Below are 10,000 nucleotides of genomic sequence, written 5' to 3'. Positions count from 1 at the left end.
GCATGTCAAAGAGGGACTTTGAAAACAAATTGCAATTCATCTGATCACTCTTCATAACATTCTGGAGTATATGCAAATTGCCATCATATAAACTGAGGCAGCAGACTGTGAAAATGTATATTTGTTTCATTCTTAAAACTTTTGGCCACGACTGTACAGGCCTGACTATCCAGAGAGGGGAGCGCATACTGTATACCTCTATGTATGTGTAATGGTTTTCCTCCTCTTCGTCTGAAGAGGAGGTGTATAGCATGGATCTGATCAAGATGCAGCGTGGTAAGTGTTCATGATGTTTATTTTAAAGACAAACTGAACACTAAAATACAAAAACAATAAACATAACGTGAATAACCAAAAACAGTACCGTGTGGTGAACAAACACAGACACGGAAACAAAACACCCACAAACAGTGAAACCCAGGCTACCTAAGTATGATTCTCAGTCAGAGACAACTAATGACAGCTGCCTCTGATTGAGAACCATACTAGGCAGAAACATAGAAATCCCAAAATCATAGAAAAACAAACATAGACTGCCCACCCCAACTCACGCCTTGACCATACTAAATAAGGACAAAACAAAGGAAATAAAGGTCAGAACATGACAGTATGCAGATAAACATGGGGGAAACTGAAAAAAATGTATGCTACTGCAGAGAGAGAGAGAGAAAGAGGGTGGGAAAGAGAGAGAGGTGAGAAGTGAGAGAGCGATGAGGCATGGTGGGGGTGAATTGAATAAGTGTAGTCTCTGTAATTATTCCACTGTTCTGCCCTCATTCTAACACAATCTACTTTACTCACGCACCATTTTCACTCTCCTCTCCTTTCCTTTCCTCTCCTCTCCTCTCCTCTCCTCTCCTCTCCTTTCCTTTCCACTCCTTTCCTCTCCTCTCCTCTCCTTTCCTTTCCTTTCCTTTCCTCTCCTCTCCTCTCCTTTCCTCTCCTCTCCTCTCCTCTCCTTTCATTTCCTCTCGTTTCCTTTCCTTTCCTTTCCTCTCCTTTCCTTTCCTCTCCTCTCCTGCCCTTTCCTTTCCCTTTCCTCTCCTTTCCTTTCCTTTCCTTTCCTCTCCTCTCCTTTCCTTTCCTCTCCTGTCCTTTCCTTTCCTCTCCTTTCCTTTCCTTTCCTTTCCTCTCCTCTCCTGTCCTTTCCTTTCCTTTCCTTTCCTCTCCTCTCCTTTCCTTTCCTCTCCTCTCCTCTCCTCTCCTCTCCTCTCCTCTCCTCTCCTCTCCTCTCCTCTCCTTTCCTTTCCTTTCCTCTCCTCTCCTGTCCTCTCCTCTCCTCTCCTCTCCTGTCCTTTCCTCTCCTCTCCTCTCCTCTCCTCTCCTCTCCTCTCCTCTCCTTTCCTTCCTTCTCCTCCTCTCCTGTCCTCTCCTCTCCTTTCCTCTCCTGTCCTTTCCTCTCCTCTCCTCTCCTTTCCTTTCCTTTCCTCTCCTCTCCTCTCCTCTCCTCTCCTCTCCTCTCCTCTCCTCTCCTCTCCTCTCCTCTCCTCTCCTGTCCTCTCCTCTCCTTTCCTTTCCTCTCCTCTCCTCTCCTCTCCTCTCCTTTCCTTTCCTTTCCTCTCCTCTCCTGCCCTTTCCTCTCCTTTCCTTTCCTCTCCTCTCCTCTCCTTCCTTTCCTCTCCTGTCCTTTCCTTTCCTCTCCTTTCCTTTCCTCTCCTCTCCTCTCCTGTCCTGTCCTTTCCTTTCCTTTCCTCTCCTCTCCTTTCCTTTCCTCTCCTCTCCTCTCCTCTCCTCTCCTCTCCTCTCCTCTCCTCTCCTCTCCTCTCATTTCCTTTCCTTTCCTCTCCCTCTCCTCTCCTCTCCTGTCCTTTCCTCTCCTCTCCTTTCCTTTCCTTTCCTCTCCTCTCCTCTCCTCTCCTCTCCTCTCCTCTCCTCTCCTCTCCTCTCCTTTCCTTTCCTTTCCTTTCCTTTCCTCTCCTCTCCTCTCCTCTCCTCTCCTGTCCTTTCCTCTCCCTCTCCTTTCCTTTCCTCTCCTTTCCTCTCCTCTCCTTTCCTCTCCTCTCTCTCCTCTCCTGTCCTATCCTCTCCTCTCCTTTCCTTTCCTGTCCTATCCTCTCCTTTCCTTTCCTTTCCTCTCCTCTCCTCTCCTCTCCTCTCCTCTCCTCTCCTCTCCTCTCCTCTCCTCTCCTCTCCTCTCCTTTCCTCTCCTGTCCTATCCTCTCCTCTCCTTTCCTGTCCTTTAATTTCTTCTCTTTACTCTCCTTTTCCTTCCTGCAGAGTCCATGCTTGTAATTTTTTTTGTAGAGGCTAATTCTGGATACATACACACTACGACACACTAGCCCACCCCCAAAACCTGCATCCTACCTATACCTTGAGGCATCAGACGCCACTGCATCCTCCCTCCCTCCACACATACATGTACCTACAGTATGTAGACACAAACACAAAACACAAACTCACTAAACCCCCCCCCCACACACAATTCTGTTGCACATGCACACACCCCATTCCCCTCCCACCGCACACACATATAATCCCACCAACACACATATAATCCCACCAACACACATATAATCCCACCAACACACATATAATCCCACCAACACACATATCATCCCACCAACACATATATAATCCCACCAACACACATATATCCCACCAACACATATATAATCCCACCAACACACATATAATCCCACCAACACATATATAATCCCACCAACACATATATAATCCCACCAACACACATATAATCCCACCAACACACATATAATCCCACCAACACACATATCATCCCACCAACACACATATCATCCCACCAACACATATATAATCCCACCAACACACATATCATCCCACTAACAAAAATGTAATCCCACCAACACCACATATAATCCCACCAACACACATATAATCCCACCAACACCTATATAATCCCACCAACACACATATAATCCCACCAACACATATATAATCCCACCAACACATATATAATCCCACCAACACACATATAATCCCACCAACACACATATAATCCCACCAACACACATATCATCCCACCAACACACATATCATCCCACCAACACACATATAATCCCACCAACACACATATCATCCTACCAACACACATATCATCCCACCAACACATATATAATCCCACCAACACACATATCATCCCACTAACAAAAATATAATCCCACCAACACACATATAATCCCACTAACAAAAATATAATCCCACTAACACACATATAATCCCACCAACACACATATAATCCCACCAACACACATATAATCCCACCAACACACATATAATCCCACCAACACACAGTTATACAGCCAGAATAACTACAGTACATGCGTGGTGAAGCACTGTACTCAGAGCTTGGAGCCAGTCCCAGAGCTGGGTAGTCTAATTGATTTATTTGGCACACAGGGCTCTCTCTCTCTCTCTCTCTCTCCCCATCTCCCCACTTTCTCTCTCTCCGTCTCCCCCCCTCTCTCTCTCCCCATCTCCCCACTTTCTCTCTCTCCACACCCCCCCTCTCTCTCTCTCTCTCCCCATCTCCCCACTTTCTCTCTCTCCACTCCCCCCCCCCACTTTCTCTCTCCTCTAGTCCTTTTTTCTCAGTTTTTCTCTTCAACAATCATGATGTAGTCCCTCCCAGCCATTCTTGTTTTAAAGGCCTGTCTATGATGTAGTCCCTCCCAGCCATTCTTGTTTTAAAGGCCTGTCTATGATTTATTCTCTACTAGCCATTCTTGTATTAAAGGCTTGTCTATGATTTATTCTCTACTAGCCATTCTTGTTTTAAAGGCCTGTCTATGATTTATTCTCTACTAGCCATTCTTGTTTTAAAGGCCTGTCTATGATGTATTATCTACCAGCCATTCTTGTTTTAAAGGCCTGTCTATGATTTATTCTCTACCAGCCATTCTTGTTTTAAAGGCCTGTCTATGATGTAGTCCCTCCCAGCCATTCTTGTTTTAAAGGCCTGTCTGGCTTGACATGGTCTAATAAACTCTGTATCAGTCAGACTGAAGGCTCTTTACTGTTTGACAGCAAGGATTTTAATAAAGGCCCTCGCAATGCAGAGAAGCTGTGTACCAGGTTGTGTGTGTGTGTGTGTGTGTGTGTGTGTGTGTGCGTGTGTGGAAGAAAGTATAGAACTGGAGATATTCTAGTGTTCACACCATTATCAGAGCCATTGACTGTACATGAATGTAAGCTAGTACGTGTGTGCGTCTGTGTGTGAGTGTGTGTGTGTGAGTGTGTGTGTGTGTGTGTGTGTGTGAGTGTGTGTATCTCTGTGGATTACCCAGTGATCGGAAAGGAGTGGACCAGGGCCTGAGTGACTCACCTCATTACCCTCTCCCTCCCTCTCTCCCTCTCCCGCTGTCTCTCTCCCTCTCTCTCTCTCTCATCCGCATGCCACTGCTGCCAGCGAGCCCTCACCACAAGGTCCCAATGCATTCTGGTACATTGGGCCACACGTCACACAATGACAGGATCACACACACACACACAGACCTACACAGACACACACACACACACACACACACACACACACACACACACACACACGCTACATTTTATCAACTTAATTGTGTGTGTGTGTGTGTGTGTGTGTGTGTGTGTGTGTGTGTTCTCAAAGCATTCCAGCATCTGATAAGGAATGAGCAGTTAGAAATCTTATGCCCTCTGTACACATAGCCTAGGATCTGCAACTCCAGGATCGTGTTCGGCTCTAGGACTCCAGGATCGTGTTCGACTCCAGGATCGTGTTCGACTCCAGGATCGCGTCCGACTCCAGGATCGCGTCCGACTCCAGGATCGCGTCCGACTCCAGGATCGCGTTCGACTCCAGGATCGCGTCCGAATCCAGGATCGCGTCCGACTCCAGGATCGCGTCCGACTCCAGGATCGCGTTCGACTCCAGGATCGCGTCCGAATCCAGGATCGCGTCCGAATCCAGGATCGCGTCCGACTCCAGGATCGCGTCCGACTCCAGGATCGCGTCCGACTCCAGGATCGCGTTCGACTCCAGGATCGCGTCCGACTCCAGGATCGCGTTCGACTCCAGGATCGCGTCCGACTCCAGGATCGCGTTCGACTCCAGGATCGCGTTCGACTCCAGGATCGTGCCCATTCTAGTGTTTGAGGTACACAGCCCTCATTTTATATGTCACACCAACATCCACTGATAAAATGCCAACCAACAGCACACCGTATAACCGTTGTGTTCATACATCACCCCTGCTGACATATAAGTTACGTGTCTCATACAGCTGGATCATTTACGGCGTTGATTTGAACATCGTATGGTAGGATGGGAGGTTTTAATAATACATGGTCGAGCCGAGATCAAATCCTTTGAAATATGAAACATGAACTAGAGGCTCGCTTGGTTGACTGGCAGCTGCTGCAATCGGTATAACGATGTCCTTCATCGTTTATTTACATGGAGGCTATTATGAATATTTAGACTTAGACTGGGATAAGAAATATTATATTTGTATTCTCTACTGAATCATTTAATGAAATAATAGATGCTGGACACGAAGCATGAGATATTTACAGGTTGAGGACAATTTTTGTGAGTGAAACAAAGCGAGAGAGAGAGAGAGGGAGAGAGAGAGACACAAACAGAGAGACCAAGAGGGAGAGAGATAGACAGAGAGAGCGAGAGAGAGAGACTAAAAGAGAGAGAGAGAGATAGACAGAGAGAGCGAGAGAGAGAGACTAAAAGAGAGAGAGAGAGATAGACAGAGAGAGCGAGAGAGAGAGAGAGAGAGAGAGAGAGAGATAGACAGAGAGAGCGAGAGAGAGAGAGAGAGAGAGATAGACAGAGAGAGCGAGAGAGAGAGAGAGAGAGAGAGAGAGAGCGAGAGAGAGAGAAAGACAGAGAGAGAGAGCGAGAGAGACAGAAAGAGAGAGAGCGAGAGACAGAGAGAGAGCGAGCAAGAGAAAGATACAGACAGAGAGAGAGACAGACATGTAGGAGAGAGACCAATTCTAGAGCAACAAAGAGAAAGAGAAATAAATTGACTTCTTCCACCTTTCCATGACAGCCAACTGTTTCCATCTTTTCATCAGCCAACACCAAAACTTGTTGATGAAAGCAATTGTGAATCAATCTGCAGTTTGGTGACAATAGAAGCTCAAAGGGAAGAAGAGAGGGAAGCGTAGAAGAGAAGAGAGGGAAGAGATCAAGCAGCCTGCTTAATACAGGCTGTTTATAAAGGGAGGTGTTTTCATCCCTCTCTATCTCCTTTTATGTGTCCAGCAAAGCATCCTTTAATCATTTACACTTTGAACAAGACGGCCTAATGGCTCCCTCGGGACGCCACGGCAACGGTGGCCATTTTGACAGATTATTTTGTCAGATGTGGAACGGACGGAGAAGAATAAGAAATAAAGATTTGTTTTAATGGGAAATCTGTTCCTCCCAGAGGAAGAGTTGTGATGTTTATTAGAAAATAAATAAAGAGCGAGAGATAGAAAAACAGAGAAAGAGAGAGTGAGAGAAATGTAGTTGAATTATCTCTGTAGTTACGTTCTCTATAGTTGAATTATCTCTGTAGTTTAATTATCTCTGTATTTGAATTATCCATGTTGTTTAGTTATCTCTGTCGTTGAATTATCTCTGTATTTGAATTATCTATGTTGTTTAGTTATCTCTGTCGTTGAATTATCTCTGTAGTTACGTTCTCTATAGTTGAATTATCTCTGTAGTTTAATTATCTCTGTATTTGAATTATCTATGTTGTTTAGTTATCTCTGTCGTTGAATTATCTCTGTATTTGAATTATCTATGTTGTTTAGTTATCTCTGTCGTTGAATTATCTCTGTAGTTGAAATATCTCTGTAGTTAAGTTATCTCTGTCGTAGAATGATCTCTGTAGTTGAGTTGTCACTGTAGTTAAGCTATCTCTGTCGTAGAATGATCTCTGTAGTTTAGTCTATGACTGGATAAAGGAATGACAGTTGTGTTTGTGATGCTAATGTTAACTCGCTAATGTGAGGATGTTTGACTTGATAAAAAACAAAACAACAACAAGTTGTAAAGAAAAAGCCTGGTTAACGTAACATTGGTGACGATGTATTGTAGCTACATGTATATCTTATTCATTGCCAATCAAACAAGTCCCGAGGCACTGTGTGCTAATGACTCAACTGGGTAGTTCTGCTGTCTATAAAGAAATGGGCGGGATATACGTAGGTTGATTGTGCTGGTATGACTGGGTAGTTCTGCTGTCTATAAAGAAATGGGCGGGATGTAGGTTGATTGTGCTGGTATGACTGGATAGCACAGGTGCGCAATTTGATTTGTTCTGTTGCCAAGCAGCATTCCACATCAACCTTCACTTTCCCAGTGTCTATTAGCATTAAAGAGAGATTCACATCAACCTTCACTTTCCCAGTGTCTATTAGTATTAAATAGAGATTCACATCAACCTTCACTTTCCCAGTGTCTATTAGTATTAAAGAGAGATTCACATCAACCTTCACTTTCCCAGTGTCTATTAGTATTAAAGAGAGATTCACATCAACCTTCACTTTCCCAGTGTCTATTAGTATTCAAGAGAGATTCACATCAACCTTCACTTTCCCAGTGTCTATTAGTATTAAATAGAGATCCACATCAACCTTCACTTTCCCAGTGTCTATTAGTATTAAATAGAGATTCACATCAACCTTCACTTTCCCAGTGTCTATTAGTATTCAAGAGAGATTCACATCAACCTTCACTTTCCCAGTGTCTATTAGTATTAAAGAGAGATTCACATCAACCTTCACTTTCCCAGTGTCTATTAGCATTAAAGAGAGGTTCACATCAACCTTCACTTTCCCAGTGTCTATTAGTATTCAAGAGAGATTCACATCAACCTTCACTTTCCCAGTGTCTATTAGTATTAAATAGAGATTCACATCAACCTTCACTTTCCCAGTGTCTATTAGTATTAAATAGAGATTCACATCAACCTTCACTTTCCCAGTGTCTATTAGTATTAAAGAGAGATTCACATCAACCTTCACTTTCCCAGTGTCTATTAGTATTAAAGAGAGATTCACATCAACCTTCACTTTCCCAGTGTCTATTAGCATTAAAGAGAGATTCACATCAACCTTCACTTTCCCAGTGTCTATTAGTATTAAAGAGAGATTCACATCAACCATCACTTTCCCAGTGTCTATTAGTATTAAATAGAGATCCACATCAATCTTCACTTTCCCAGTGTCTATTAGTATTAAATAGAGATTCACATCAACCTTCACTTTCCCAGTGTCTATTAGTATTAAATAGAGATTCACATCAACCTTCACTTTCCCAGTGTCTATTAGCATTAAAGAGAGATTCACATCAACCTTCACTTTCCCAGTGTCTATTAGTATTCAAGAGAGATTCACATCAACCTTCACTTTCCCAGTGTCTATTAGTATTAAAGAGAGATTCACATCAACCTTCACTTTCCCAGTGTCTATTAGCATTAAAGAGAGATTCACATCAACCTTCACTTTCCCAGTGTCTATTAGTATTCAAGAGAGATTCACATCAACCTTCACTTTCCCAGTGTCTATTAGTATTAAATAGAGATTCACATCAACCTTCACTTTCCCAGTGTCTATTAGTATTCAAGAGAGATTCACATCAACCTTCACTTTCCCAGTTTCTATTAGCATTAAAGAGAGATTCACATCAACCTTCACTTTCCCAGTGTCTATTAGTATTAAATAGAGATTCACATCAACCTTCACTTTCCCAGTGTCTATTACTATTCAAGAGAGATTCACATCAACCTTCACTTTCCCAGTGTCTATTAGTATTAAAGAGAGATTCACATCAACCTTCACTTTCCCAGTGTCTATTAGCATTAAATAGAGATCCACATCAACCTTCACTTTCCCAGTGTCTATTAGTATTCAAGAGATATTCACATCAACCTTCACTTTCCCAGTGTCTATTAGTATTAAATAGAGATCCACATCAACCTTCACTTTCCCAGTGTCTATTAGAATTAAAGAGAGATTCACATCAACCTTCACTTTCCCAGTGTCTATTAGTATTATAGAGAGATTCACATCAACCTTCACTTTCCCAGTGTCTATTAGTATTAAAGAGAGCTTCACATCAACCTTCACTTTCCCAGTGTCTATTAGTATTAAAGAGAGATTCACATCAAACTTCCTACTGAACCTGGTCGTGTCACTGTCTGGCCCAGTTCTGGAGAGGTGTCCTTCCCTTCATCTGGGCTCTACCTGTTCCAAATGTCAAGTCCTCTCACTCAAACTCCTCTTTGTCTCTTTTCAGGAATCCTATCCCTGAATTATTGAAGAAACGAAATCAACTTTTATGAAATTCTAAAAATGTCATGCCTTTACTTACAATCTCTGTCTCAAATGCCACCCTCTCCAGGCTGTATCACAACCGGCCGTGATTGGGAGTCCCATAGGGCGGCGCACAATTGTCCCAGCGTTTTCTGTGTTTGGCCGGCGTAGACCGTAATTGTAAATAAGAATTTGTTCTTAGTGGCCTTGCCTAGTTAAATAAAGGTTAAATAAAAACATAAAATATAAATTGTGGTCAGAAGAAGTATACTACAAAGGTAATAGGGTGTCATTTGGGATCCACAAAAAGACGCAAGTCATTTCATGTCGTCCCCAGAAGAGAGGAAAGCACTGTAACAGCACAGCAGGGTACAACCCCTGACATGCGCCAGTCTAGAGTGTTTTGCTCTCTGAATTGTTTGATGCAGTTCCTCTGAATAAGTCGGCACAACAACAGGAAGCCGATGATTAATTCAGACTTTGCCATTTTGTTTTCGAGTGGAAGCCGTGCGGTTCAAATCCAGAGAGGACTCAACAGTTCACGCCCCCCCCCCCAAAAAATGACAAACTCGTGCAGGTTCAACTCTCACACCGTTCTGTAGAAAAGCATTTGTTCTGTAGAAAAGCATTTGATCTCTCAAATGGGAGTGTTGTGACTAACCCAAAAGACTGGGGACTACGGTTAGTGCAGGTCCCATGAAACAAATACCCACTGAATGGTAATCAG

Source organism: Oncorhynchus mykiss, chromosome 21, assembly GCF_057628025.1.
Source record: "Oncorhynchus mykiss isolate SJ-2025 chromosome 21, ASM5762802v1, whole genome shotgun sequence".
In the NCBI taxonomy this organism is placed as follows: domain Eukaryota; kingdom Metazoa; phylum Chordata; class Actinopteri; order Salmoniformes; family Salmonidae; genus Oncorhynchus; species Oncorhynchus mykiss.
This window is presented reverse-complemented; position numbering follows the sequence as displayed.